Genomic DNA, 13547 nt, shown 5'->3' with positions numbered 1-13547 from the left:
GTCGTCCTTGGTAGTTTTGTGATGAAATCCATGGTGATCTGATCCTACTTCCACGTGGGAATATCCAATGACTGCAACTTGCCGTGACGTCTTTGAAGTTTCACCTTGACTTTCCGACAATTCAAGCACGTCTCCACATACCGAGCCACATCCTGCTTCATGAAGGGCCACCAATAGTCAAGTGGGGGATCTTTGTACATCTTCGTCACACCAGGTTGAACCGAAAACCTCGATTTGTAAGTCTCCTACATCAAGACTGGCCAACCCCACCCAGATAAGGAGCCAGATTCTCCTATGCAAAGTTAACAACCCTTGCCTATCATAATCAAAGGAGTCAACCTAACCCATGATTCATTCACTCTTCCAATGCTACTCCTTCATAACCTCAACGTATCCCTGATGGGTACTCCTTCCGCCTTCCGACTCAAAGCATCAGCCACCATTAGCCTTCCCGGGTGATATATTATCTCACAATCGTAGTCCTTCACTACGTCAAGCCACATGCGTTCCCTCATATTCATGTTCCACTGATCCATAAAGTATATCAAACTCTTGTGGTTTTTGTAAATGGTATAACGAACTTCATATAAGTAATTTCACCAAATCATGAGGGTGAAACCACAGTCCTCAACTCCAAATCGTGCATAGGATAATTCGCCTCATGAGGCTTCAATTTCCTTGAAGCGTACACAATCATGCGACCTCTCTGCATCAGGACCGTCCCCAGACCCATAATCGAAGCATCGTAATAAACTAAAAAGTCATCCATACCCTCAGGTAGAGTTAGAATCGGAGCCTCACATAACTTCAATCTTAAAGCCTCAAACACCACCTGCTTCTTAGGCCCTCAATGAAACATAACACTTTTCTTTGTAAAACTGGTCAAAGGAACTGTGATCTTGGAAAGATCCTAGTTGAATCTCTGATAATATCCAACCAATCCAAGGAAACTCTGAATCTTACATGGAGACCACGGAACCTCCCACTGCATCACAACCTCAATCTTGGTCGGGTCGACCAATATACCCTTCTTGTTGACAATGTGTCCTAGGAACTCTACCTCATGCAACCAGAACTCATAATTGGAGAAATTGGCATAAAGCCTCTCCATCCTCAAGGTCTCCAAACCCTCTCGTAAGTGCTCCTCGTTATGTTCCTTGGTGTTGGAAGAGAACAGGATATCATCGATAAACACAATCACAGATCGATCCAACATCGCCCTATACACCCGGTTCATGAGATCCATCAACATTGTCGGTGAATTAGTGAGCCCAAAAGGCACTACCACAAACTCGTAATGACCGTAATGAGTCCTAAAAGCCGTCTTCTGCACATCCTCATCCCCAAACCTCATATGATGTTAACCCGATCTCATATCAATCTTGGAAAACATGATGCACCCTGAAGTTGATCAAACAATTCGTCGCTCCTCGGAAGTAGATAATAGCTATTCACCGCCAACTTGTTCAACTCTCGGTAATAAATACCCATCTTGTGTGATCCGTCCTTCTTCTTCATAAAAAGTATCGGTGCTCCCCATGGTGAACTGCTCGGTGTGATAACCTTTGTCTAACAGCTCCTGTAGTTGTGTAAACAACTCCTGCATCTACGGGGGCGCGAAATGGTATGGTGCCTTGGCTATTGGAGTTGCAGTTAGGACTAGATTAATCTGAACCTCCACCTGCCTCTCAGGAGGGACTCTCGAAAATTCTTCAGGAAACACATCGGAAAATTCCCGAACAGTGGGCACATCATCCATATTCTTCTTTTCCCCAACCCGAGTATCTAACACATAAGCCAGAAATCCAGAACACCCCAAATGAAGATACCTCCTATCCCTCGCAACAGAATAGATGGCCGGTCCACGCTGAGCACCCTCTCCATGAATAATTATTTCTCCCCCGCTTGGGGTTCGAACCCTCACCAATTGATTCCCAGAATCAATCATAGACCCATTCAGGCTTAGCCAATCCTTACCCACGATAACCTTTTTCTCTCGTAGAGGAATCGAAACCAGGTCAATCGAGTACCTCTCACTAAACATCTCCAAAAAACATCCTCAATGAACTCTTGAAGAACTCATTATACGATCATCAACGATCTCCACCTCCAGCGGATGATCCAAAACTCTCATAGTGTCGATAAACTTCGTGGTAAGCGCAAGAGACACAAATGATCAGGTAGCACCCAAATCAAAACGAAAAAGAGTAGATAATCCATTCACTAAAAACCTCCTTATACACGAGCACACAAAAAAATAAGTATAAACAATGAAAGTAGTAAAGAACATGAAGAAGGTACATAACAGTAACCACATCCGGTACAGCTCGGGCCTCCTTGACCGTCAACTGAAATGCCCGAATCTTCACCACCAGAGCCTCCACCTTACCCTAGCGGCCATCATTGATCTTCAACGTAGTCGGAGAGGGTGCCACCACCGCTCCTCCTATCAATATCGGGTAGTCGCCCTTATTGTGGTCTGTCTGATTGCAGTGTAAGCATATCAACGCTCCGCGAGTGCAATCCCTATTGATGTCTCCGATTTGGCCGTACTTGTAGCAACTTCCTCCTACTGCACCACAAATCCCTTCATACGACCTACCACATATAAATTATCAGAGACTAAACCAGAACCTCCTCCTCAAGTGATCACCACCATACCGAAAGGAAAATATATAAATTATCATAACATACCTGAGGGATCTCTCATGCCACAAACTCCTTAGGATCTCAGTAAATTACCTTGATTCAAGTACAAATGTTGTTCTTTTAGTAGTATGGGACCAAAACTACCTTCCCCACCTATCCGTACTTTCCTCAAGAATCAGCCTGAATCCTCTAAGTCACTTTCCTATAGCTATACCCGTAGGGCCTTTGGCTAAACAACATACTTCAACATACTAAGATACTTCCTAGGCTCTCCTAGGATTCCACTTCCCATAAACACTATTTAATTCACTTAATACAATCACATGCAACAAGAATTAAATAATTCTTTTACTGCTAAATCATGCACTACAACGGTTCAACGCAAACAAGAGCTGCGTAATAGAGCCAAATCTAGCATTATAAAACTATTTAATTCTTGCAGCATACAACCCAACGTCTTCGCTTAATAGTTACTCAACATCAATATCGGCCTCACATAACAGAAAGCAAGCAGCATTCAAGCAAAACCAACTGGTAATAAGGCATCATAAAGATCCTCCATTTCTATTGTGCAAATCCTGAACAAATTCTGAATAGATTCTTAGCCCTATTCTTGCATTCAAGCAAAACCAACTTGTAAATAAGCATCCTATCATGCAAATCCTGAACAGATTCTTAACCCTATTCTAGCATGTAATTTACATTGAAGCATACTAAAGCATATCATTTATGTATATGTATTCTATGAATTAGTTACTTCAGCTCGGCTGACTGCATGCATCACACCCCTTTTTTTATAAATACCTTTTAAGAAAATTCATTTTCTTTCAAAAGATTTTTTTAATTCCCCAGTTGAAGTTCAGACACACCCAAGAGTGTGCCAGATTCTCTCAAACCAAGGCTCTGATACAAACTTGTAACATCCCAAAAATACTGAGTAAAAATTTATTTTTAAATAAATCAAAACCATTCATTCGTTTATTCCAAAATACAATCAGAGTATAAGTATTCTCAAAACATAAGAGTAAAATCATAAACAATCAATGCAGAATAAGTCTCCAGGGGATGCATTATGATCAAGTCGGTCCATTCCTTTTGGAACCAGAACTACCTGAAAAACATTTTAAACATAAACCAAAAGCACAAAGCTTAGTGATTTTCCCAAAATACCACATACCATACATAACCATAAACATGCAAGATGACCTATTAAAGCCATGTGCCTATTTCCTCACAAGTGAATGTTATATGCCTAATCAAAGTGTTACAATCACTCCTACATCAGCCTATTTCAGCTGCGGGCCTATTTCATCCCAAGTGAATGGTACAAGAAAGATTTGTAGCCGTACATCACTCCTGCAATTGCTACAGGCTACCCATGGTCTTTCATATAAAATTCAGGGACATATCCTGGTCTTCCATGCATGTATCATGAGGACAACTAACATCCTAGATAGTATAGTGAAAAAATTCACCTCACACTTGCATTCAAACAACCACGGCTCAAAAAGTCCAGAAACCGGTGCTACAAACTACCTATCTAAATACCTAAGGTCACACCTCAGTCTACACTCTAAGACAAGCAATTTGAGAAAAAGTCAACAAGGTTAAAAAAAGTCAACGATCAAAGTTTGTCCGTCGTAGCCATCCCTTGGCCATGCCGTGGCAACATCAGACAAAACAATCGCAAAGTCTGTCCGTCGCCACATCGTGGTTGCCAATCCACCACGTTGTGGGAACTTCTCTGAAGAGCTTAATACATTAATCTCTTAATCCGCTAAGCCCAAAGCTCAAACTTTCTAGAAGACTTCCTGGGACCCTAATGGTCCATAAAAATCCTTGCTTTGATGACATGCATGTCCAATTCATATCATTTGCTCAACTTGGTCGAAATGGAATAAATTAGGTGAAAACCCCCATGTAAGAACTCAAAGCTACACAAATCTTCAGATCTGGAGCATCTAACCATCTAGAGACCTCAAGGACTAATAAGTTGTAAACATTATTGAAACCATCCACTCAAAACACCAAGGACATGGAGGAATATTCTTTAAACATAGATCTAAAATGAAAACGTCATATGAAGATGTAACTGATTTGGATGAACACGACAAGGTAAATAAGATCTGTTTGCATTAGAGGATCGAGAGAATAATTTGTTACAATAGATTGTGCTGAACCATTCTTTTTCAAAAACTCTTATCTCTCTACTAACTAATTCCCTATATTTTATATATATATATATATATATATATATATATATATATATATATATATATATATATATATATATATATATGCGTTAAAGGAGCACTATAAAGGAATCCTAAGTCGACAGTTCAGAACTGCAAACCTAAGATTAAATACAATTCTGAAATCAGAATGACAACAACCCAAGAACACAACCCCTTCGTGTGAAGTTGTAGTGGTCTTTTCTTCCTTTTTCTTCTCTACTTCAAACACCTTCAGAATAGTATTCAATAAATTCATCTGAATAACTATCCACTATTTGATCATATCAGAAACAAACTTTATATCTCCTTCTGTATTTGACTTGTTCGCTTCAGCCTCTGCAATGATTTGATTCAGAATAGAAATAGATTACAAATATTTGTCCCTTAAGAGCAACATGCAATGGTTCACCACTTCTTTCTCTTTCATCTTGTAAGCAATTTCCCATAGTTCTTTTTCAAATAAATCCATATTGGAATAGATCAACATCATCAGGAGCTGGGAATGACTTTAGAATAGGCTTCCGATTAAGAACCGCTACGATTTCAGTATCCATCTTTTCAATTTCAAGAATATAATCACGTATCATTCTTCTCAAAAACTGAAAGATAGTCTCATACTTCACAACGTCCTTTACAACGACATTGAACAAATAAATCCAATCATAAGGATTCATGTATGGAATATCAAGCAAGGAAAGTTCATGCAACGTCTGACTGTGACCTCTATGAACCTTCAAACTGACATTTCTAAAACCATCAATAGCCATTGGTTTTCCAACTTTCAATGCCATAATCCTCTCTAAGCTCCATGATTCATGTTGAGGCTTAGAATTCTTCACATCAAAAGTAAAAAACTTCTTGTTTATCCCTTTGTTCGACGGAGGAGCTTTAACAATAGATTCAAAGCATCGAAACATAAATGCCTTAGCAGCAATCGGAAAATCAAACTTACGGAAGCTTTCAGCGAGCACCTGTACTTGCTAAAAGTCTCAACAAATTTATATGATCAATTATTAATGAAGACAAATTTAAAAACCATTATAGCATTACATGTCATTGCCGATAATTACACTTTTGTGATAAACTTTTTGTTGTGTAAATTTCAAAGTTAATATAACGCTATTTGCATAAAATAAGTTGAATATGTAATTTTTTATCACGCTCCCTTCAATAAGAAAAGAGTTAGTTTCAAGTACATTCAGATCAACCCATCTCCCAAATAAAGTTTAGAACATCAAACTTGTTGTAAAATACGACGGATACGAATTGACTTAAATAATATTAGCTCAATGCGGAATGGGATCAAAAATTATCAAAGCGTAATAATCACAACGTAATACGAATAAAATAAATAGAATAGAGACACAGGAATTTACGTGGAAACCCAAATCGGGAAAAAACCACGGGCGGAGGAAGCCGAGAAACAATTCACTATAATTTGCAGTGTTTACAGGGATTATGAAAGAGATTACAAATAGAGTCGGAGAGCTAAAATACACGGTGGTGTATAAGTATATATATATTTAATGCTTTTCTATATATACTTTGATTTTGGTTCGTGTGTTTATGATGAAAATGGCTTAGGCTATTTATAGCCAAAGGGAATGTAATATGAAAGGAAAAGAAAAAAGAGTTTTTCGTCCAAAAATTGCTGCGCCTTCTAATTTGACTTGTTTATACTGCGCCTCCATTGTTGACCCAAAAAGCATGCGCCTAATATTTACCAAACAAGTTGCCAATCCATATTACCGTCCATTCTCATTTTCAAACATTTCACACTTATATTACTATTCATAGTCAAACTATGAATAGTAAATGATAAGTTACAGAAATAACCCCTGAACTATTTGCCACTTGCTAATTTTGGAGGCAAAATTTTCCACAATCTCCACCTTGACATCAAAATTAAGCAAGTCATGCTTTACGATTAGTCAAAACCTATAGCTCATCAAACTCTAAAACTTCCATAAGAACCTGCAAAATTATATAGAGAAAAATTGTTTCCGAAAAATAAATAATACTTCCTCCACCTACGAGCCTTCAGGCTCAACTGCGATCAGAAACACCCACCATGTCCAAACATAATTTGAACTTGGCTATAGGAAGACTTTTAGTGAACATATCAGCGGGATTATAATCTGTATGAATCTTGTCCACAACACAATCACCTTTTTCAATGATATCCCGCACAAAATGATAACGAATATCAATATGCTTTGTTCGGTCATGAAACATTTGATCTTTACTCAAGAAAATAGCACTCTGGTTGTCACAGAAAACTGTGGTCACCTTTATTCTATCATCGAGTTCTCCAAATAACCCCTTCAACCAGATATCTTCCTTAACTGATTCTGTAATCGCCATGTACTCTGCCTCGGTAGAAGACAGGGCAACTGTAGACTGTAACTGGGCTTTCCAACTAACAGCACAACCATTTAGAGTAAACACATATCCTGTAATTGATCTTCGTTTATCCAAATCTTTTCCATAATCTGAATCAACATATCCGAACACCCCAGTGTTAGATTTACCAAAACGTAAACACATAGAAGACGTACCACGTAAATAACGAAAAATCCACTGTACTGCTTTCCAGTGTTCTTTCCCCGAATTCGCCATGTATCTACTAACCATGCTAACAGCATAAGCCAAATCAGGGCGCGTGCAGATCATAGCATACATCAAAGATCCAACAGCACTAGAGTATGGAACACGTGTCATGTAAGCCATATCAGTCTCATTAGTAGGACTCAAAGTGGATGATAGCTTGAAATGAGCTGCAAAAGGTGTGTTGACAGACTTTGCTTCGTGCATACTGAAGCGTCTTAGGACTTTCTCAATATAACTTTTCTGAGAAAGATGCAAGATCCTAGACTTCCTGTCATGAATAATTTCCATACCTAAAATCTTTTTGGCAGCTCCTAAGTCCTTCATTTCAAATTCAGCTTTCAACTAGTCTTTTAACTTCTGAATCTCCTTCATATCTTTCGCTGCAATCAACATGTCATCCACGTACAAGAGTAAGTAGATCTTTGAACCATTGTCACCTTTCTTAAAATAAACGCAGCTATCATAGGTGCACCTGCTGAATTTGTGATTGGTCATGAAAGAATCGAACCTCTTGTACCATTGTCTAGGAGACTGCTTGAGGCCATAAAGAGATTTGTTCAACTTGCATACGTAGTTCTCCTTTCCAGGAACTACAAAACCTTCAGGTTGTTGCATAAAAATCTCTTCCTCAAGCTCACCATTTAGGAAAGCTGTAGTGACATCAAGTTGTTCTAACTCAAAATCGTTAGAAGCAACCAACCCCAACAATACACGAATGGAAGTATGTTTGACAACTGGGGAATAAATGTCAGTGTAATCAATACCAGGAATCTGACTGTAGCCTTTAGCTACTAACCGAGCTTTGTATCTTGGTTTATCATTTGGGTTGACAGGTTCCTTGAGCTTGTAGACCCACTTGCATTTAACTGGTCTTTTCCCTTTCGGAATAGGAACTAAATTCCAAGTACTGTTTCGCTGCAAGGATTCCATCTCATTTTGCATAGCGAGCATCCAATCATTTGAGTCTTCAGATTTGATAGCCTCGTCATAATTTGCAGGCTCCGTTGCAGACTCAATATTATCAGCAACAATAAAAGCATAGGCAACCAAATCAGATTCAGCATACCTCTTCGGAGGAATAATCTGTCTTCTCGGTCTATCTCTTGCAATGCTTGGAGTAGTAGCTTGTGGTTGTGAAGGTGTTGAATCTTCACCAACAACATGCTCATCCGACGAAGAAGAATCTTGATGCTGATTTGTACTCTGATTAGTGGTAGGTGAAGTAGGAAGCTCCACCTCCATTTGAGCATTCTCTTTATTTGCTTCGGATGATACATCTGATGCATCTGTTCTTTTAGAAGAGTCAACAACTGGTTGAATTATAGCAGACTCATCAAAAGTAACATCTCTTGAGACGATAATTTTCTTCAAATCAAAGCTCCATAACTTGTAATCCTTTACACCTTGATTGTACCCAAGAAAAATGCATTTGATTGCTCTTGGTTCTAGCTTCCCATTGTCAACTCGTGCATACGCTGGACATCCGAATGGTTTTAAATCTGAATAATTGGCAGGTTTACCAGACCATAACTCAAACGGAGTTTTCTTCTCGATTGCTCGTGACGGTGATCGGTTGATAACATAGCAAGCAGTCGAAGCAGCCTCCGCCCAAAAAGACTTTGGCAATTTGGAATTAGAAAGCATACACCGGACCTTCTCCATAATGGTGCGATTCATCCTTTCAGCTACACCATTTTGTTGAGGTGAATGGACTACTGTGCGATGTCGAGTAATGCCTTCCTTTTGATAATAGATATTAAACTCTTCTGAGCAAAACTCAAGTCCATTATCCGTACGAAGATACTTTACCACCAGACCTGATTGCTTTTCAACCTGAACTTTCCAATTTCTGAAGGTAGAGAAAACGTCTCCTTTATGTTTTAAGAAGAAAGACCACACCTTCCTGGAGAAATCATCAATAATAGTGAGCATATAAATAGCTCCACCTTTTGAAGCAACTCGAGCCGGTCTCCACAAATCCGAGTGAACATAATCAAGTGGTCCTTTTGTTGTATGGATACCACTTGCAAACCTTACTCGTTTTGCCTTGCCATATACACAGTCTTCACAGAAATCCAAATCAACAATCTTTTGTTGACCAAGTAAACCTCTTCGACTCAATTCTGACATGCCTTGAAAACTCATATGGCCGAGTCGAAGGTGCCAAAGACGGGACTGATCTGGATCAGAAAGAGACTTTGAAACAACAGCAGCATCACTCGAAATTGTTTGCCCGTCAAGAAAGTAAAGATCTGAGGTTTTTCATTTGGCTCTCAGTTTGTCGGAACCGTCTTTGAATACCCTGAGAACTCCACCTTTACCAGCAAACTCGTATCCCTTTTTGTCAAAGGAACTGAGAGATAACAAGTTTCTTCTGAGGTCAGGAACATATCTAACATCCCCCATGGTTCGAATAACTCCGTCAAACATACGGATCCTGACTGAACCATGTCCAAGAACTGGACATGTAGTATTGTTACCCATCAACACATAGCCCTGGTTAACCTTTTCAAATGTGTAAAACCAACTTTTGTTGTGACACATATGAAAAGTACAACCAGAGTCGAGTATCCAATCACCAGTGGAATCCAGTTTATCTGAATAAACTGTCAAAAGTTCTCCAATACCTTCGACCTCAGCTAGATCGACTTCACCCGAAGTGCTAGCTTGTTTACCATTTGTTGTCGTCTTCTCTTTTTCTTTGTTCTTCAACTTGAAGCATTCTTCAAGCACATGTCCCTTCTTGTGACAATAGTTGCAAAACTTTCGTTTGCCTTTTGACTTGGATCTGGTTCTGTTGGAAGATTGAGAAGTTCTACTTCTCTCTGTTGTTCTTCCTCTGGCATTCAAACCTTCGGCTTTAGCATCACTTGAACCACCACCAGTAATATGCTTCATCTTCTCTTTTGAATCCAAAGCTGTATAGACTTCATCTAAAACTAGAGTGTCACGGCTATAGATAATAGTATCACGAAAATGGCTATAGGATTCTGGCAACGACGATAGTAAGAATAGAGCCAAGTCTTCATCTTCATACTGAACATCCATATTCTCTAAGTTATTTACTAACTCTTTAAATGTGGATATATGTTCAGTTAAAGAGCCTCCTTCAATCATCTTGAGATTGAACAACCGTTGCTTCAAATGCAACTTGTTTGGTAAGCTCTTGGTCATCAACAGTTGTTCCAACTTTAGCCATAAAGAAGCCGCTGACGTTTCTTTTAGAACATCTTGCAAAACATCATTTGACAAGTGCAAATGAATCTGGGATAAAGCCTTCAGATCTTTCATCTCCTTTTCTTCTTCGGTCCATGTACCGGGCATCTTATTGAAGCCCAATAGCGCCTTGTGTAAATCCATCTGAATGAGAATGTCTCTCATCTTTACTTGCCACAACGGAAATCGGGTGTTACGATCCAGTAGTGGAATATCGTATTTTACCGGAGACATGATTAATTACTTGATAAAATGATCCCAACGAGCTAATATCACAACCCGGATGCTCTGATACCAATTGTTGTAAAATACGACGGATACGAATTGACTTAAATAATATTAGCTCAATGCGGAATGGGATCAAAAATTATCAAAGCGTAATAATCACAACGTAATACGAATAAAATAAATAGAATAGAGACACAGGAATTTACGTGGAAACCCAAATCGGGAAAAAACCACGGGCGGAGGAAGCCGAGAAACAATTCACTATAATTTGCAGTGTTTACAGGGATTATGAAAGAGATTACAAATAGAGTCGGAGAGCTAAAATACACGGTGGTGTATAAGTATATATATATTTAATGCTTTTCTATATATACTTTGACTTTGGTTCGTGTGTTTATGATGAAAATGGCTTAGGCTATTTATAGCCAAAGGGAATGTAATATGAAAGGAAAAGAAAAAAGAGTTTTTCGTCCAAAAATTGCTGCGCCTTCTAATTTGACTTGTTTATACTGCGCCTCCATTGTTGACCCAAAAAGCATGCGCCTAATATTTACCAAACAAGTTGCCAATCCATATTACCGTCCATTCTCATTTTCAAACATTTCACACTTATATTACTATTCATAGTCAAACTATGAATAGTAAATGATAAGTTACAGAAATAACCCTGAACTATTTGCCACTTACTAATTTTGGAGGCAACATTTTCACAAAACTTCAAATTAACGTACTAAATGCCGTTATATATAGATTCTTCTGCACATATGTCAACTTGGTTATAGTGCATCTGTATCATTGTGTATCCACTCGATAAAATTGCCAAGATTTTTGTGTGAGCATCCTCCTTCTTTGATACTGCTTGTAACCTTTTCTTTAATATCCATGGCCTTAGCTTTGAATGAATTGTCTCCGAGCAGCTGCTCTACCTTACTTTTTATTTCTCCTCGTGTGATGATACCTGCTTCATCTTTGTTAAACCCCAGTCCAGTCTTCCAGATGTCACGAATGTAACTTTCATTGTGAAACTGATCAGCAAAGTATGGCCAGCACAAGAAAGGGAGTCCATTTGTAACACCCTCTAAAGTAGAATTCCAACAAAAATGACTCACAAAACAAGCCACAGAAGGATGAGCTAAGACTTTTTGTTGAGGTGCCCAACTCACAATTCTTCCACGAGAGCCTACTCTTTCCACATACCCATCTGGGAAAGAAGCCGTAGTCTCCTTTGTCATGCCTGGTCGCACAACCCACAAGAATGGTCTGTTGCTAAGTTCCTGACCAAGTGCCAATTCTTCAAACTGTGTTTGGTTGAAAATGGTGAAGCTCCCAAAAGCTACATAAATGACCGAACATGATGGCTGTTGGTCGAGCCATGCTAGACAGGTGGAGTCTTCTTGCCAGAAGTGGCCTGTTTGGTCTGCATGTCGGTTGCTAGCCAGCAATGGACCAATCGGCAACAGCTGCGGGTACAGGCTGAATGCAGCAGGCTCCAGCTCAGTAGTCGAGTTACATAAAAACCATTCGGTTAAACTAGCGGCTTCAACAGCTTCTACGACAACTTGAAAAAAGGCTTTTACAGTGCCCAAGTCCTCAAAGCACGTCCATGGGAGGTTCGTGGACTTCAGAGGTGGCATGTTTTCCGAAAGCTGAATCATCTGATCATTTATAGGTATACCTGCAATGAAAAAAATCATAAAAGGTTAATGGACATTAATAGATTCTTATTTTATGAAATATGTAATCATGCATGTTTCACCATTGTTGTTAATGATTCCATCATCAATTAGTTTCTGAAAGCTCATCACGTAGGCCAGTGTAGCAACTGAGGCTGACTAGAAGGCCGCTCTTCTGATTCCCATCTTCTTTGCGACTTTTATGGCCCATCCCATTCCATCATCAGCAATAATATATGTAACTTTACTGCTGCCTTCTTTGTTAATCGTTTCTATAAGCTCTTCTAGTTTGCACGACATAGTTTGTAATATTGACGTGGTCAACTTGCATAGGTCACTCCTGTCCTCCCATGGCTCTAACCCATCAGGGACTGAAACCAACTGCATTAGATCCCCAAAACCATCCTTGACCAATGAATTGCTTGTCACAAGCTTGTGATTAACCTCTGTGTTTACAAATGTAACTTTGATTCCTTGCTTGACTAAGCGTTGAGCAAGCTCCATTATAGGGATTACATGGCCTTGTGCGGGATAAGGTATGACTACAACATGAGGTCTTGCCATGTTTTCTAAAGGAAGTTTTCTGGTGAGTCTCGGGAAAGTGTTGGTGTTTCTATACTTAATTGTCTGCTCGACTATATATATTGACATAATTGACTGATATGTCAAGGCTTTTTTGTTAGTTACCTTGTGCATAATAATTTTATCTGTTTCGTCCTATTCGGTGACTGAGATCTCCTTTATCTGTGGCCATTTTTGGAGTTTAGCTGAAATCACTTTCTCGGATCTTCTGTCTTGACTCCATACTCTTTATTGCATGATAAAACGACATCTCTGAAAACAGGCGTTGATGGACCCTTCAATAATTTAATATTTTTACCTTTTGTGGCATACATATGAACCCTGCTATTAAGGTATATTTTGGAGATCACTATTG

At 39.1% G+C, this 13547-nt stretch overlaps 1 pseudogene; it reads right to left on the bottom strand.

Moving 5' to 3' along the window:
* Nucleotides 1–11713: 11713 nt before the first annotated feature.
* LOC145164462 (UDP-glycosyltransferase 83A1 pseudogene) lies at nt 11714–13190 on the bottom strand (annotated as a pseudogene).
* Between the last annotated feature and the right edge of the window lie 357 nt (nt 13191–13547).

Source organism: Lactuca virosa, chromosome 3 (genome assembly GCF_052849685.1).
Source record: "Lactuca virosa cultivar CGN04683 chromosome 3, Lactuca_virosa_CGN04683_v6, whole genome shotgun sequence".
Taxonomy (NCBI): domain Eukaryota; kingdom Viridiplantae; phylum Streptophyta; class Magnoliopsida; order Asterales; family Asteraceae; genus Lactuca; species Lactuca virosa.
The sequence above is the reverse complement of the archived record's forward strand: the minus strand, read 5'-3'. Positions and strand labels throughout refer to the sequence as shown.